Source organism: Panthera uncia, chromosome A2 (genome assembly GCF_023721935.1).
Source record: "Panthera uncia isolate 11264 chromosome A2, Puncia_PCG_1.0, whole genome shotgun sequence".
NCBI classification, from domain to species: domain Eukaryota; kingdom Metazoa; phylum Chordata; class Mammalia; order Carnivora; family Felidae; genus Panthera; species Panthera uncia.
Genome location: NC_064816.1, coordinates 8,504,041 through 8,505,563, shown reverse-complemented (window position 1 = coordinate 8,505,563; position 1,523 = coordinate 8,504,041).

The following is a 1,523-nucleotide window of genomic DNA, read 5'->3' as shown; positions in this document are numbered from 1 at the left end:
GCGCCCCATGTCATGTGATTTCTGAAACTCAGTCCTAAAAATGCCACGCACTTCGGCCTGGTTCACTTGGGACCCAGCTACCATGTGGTGAAGCAGCCCAAATTGGTTCACACAGAGAAACCGCTCTGCAGACGATACTCCACCCAACAGCCCAGCTGAGACTTCAGCTGGCGTCAATGATGAGACAGGAAGGAAGGAAGATGCCTGCCGAAGATTCTGGAGGCTAGGCGTCAGGTCATTCAACTTCAAATTCTCCCCAGCGAGGGCCGCAGAAAGCATGGAACAGAGACAAGCCCTCCCCACTGGGCTCCGCCCAAATTCCTGATCAATAACACTCTTTGAGCATAATCAAAACGGTGGTTTGGGGCCAGGTTTTCTTAGCAGCGATCACGACTGGAACATTAGTATATCCACATACGTATATGTGGCAGAAAGTTTTCTTTTACCAGAGGATACTTACCCTTACTACATGTGATACAATCTGGTATTTTTATTCTACTCTTTTTTTTTTTCCTATTAAAAATAACCACTCTACATTCATGTTCATGGAACATTATTCACAGCAGTCATAAGGTGGAAGCAGCCCAAGGGTACGTCGGTGGGCGAATGAACAGACCAAACGTGGTAAACACATACACCGGGATATTATTCAGTCTTAAAAAGGAAGGAAATTCTAACACATGCTACAATGGGGATGTTATTGAGGACATCAGGCTCCGTAAAATAAACCAGCCACAAAAGGACAAATATTACATGTTTCTACTTCTATGAAATCCCTGGAGTTGTCAGGTTCATAAGAGACAGAAATAGAATGGTGGCTGGGGCGCCTGGGTGGCTCAGTCGGTTAAGCGTCCGACTTCGGCTCAGGTCACGATCTCGCGGTCCGTGAGTTCGAGCCCCGCGTCAGGCTCTGGGCTGATGGCTCAGAGCCTGGAGCCTGCTTCCGATTCTGTGTCTCCCTCTCTCTCTGCCCCTCCCCCATTCATGCTCTGTCTCTCTCTGTCTCAAAAATAAATAAAACGTTAAAAAAAAATTAAAAAAAAAAAAAAGAAATAGAATGGTGGGTGCCAGGCTGGGGGAGGGAGGAATGAGGAGTTAGTATTTAACAGGGACAGTTTCTGTTTTGCAAGATGACCGATTCCAGGGATGGATGGCGATAAGTGTTGCACAACCATGTGAATATGCTTGAAGACACTGAATAGTACACTTTGTTACTTTTTTAAAGTAATCTCTGCACCCAACACGGAGCTCGAACTCACAACCCAGAGATGAAGAGTTGCATGCTCCACCAACTGAGCTAGCCAGGCCCCCCTAAATAGGACACTTTTTGATGGGGCGCCTGGGTGGCTCAGTCGGTTAAGCATCTGACTTTGGCTCAGGTCATGATCTCACGGTTCGTGGGTTTGAACCCTGAGTTGAATTCTGTGCTGACAGCTCAGAGCCTGGAGCCTCCTTCAGATTCTGCGTCTCTGTCTCCCCCCCCCCCCCCCCCCCCCCCCCCCTGTCTCTCTCTCTCAAAAAAA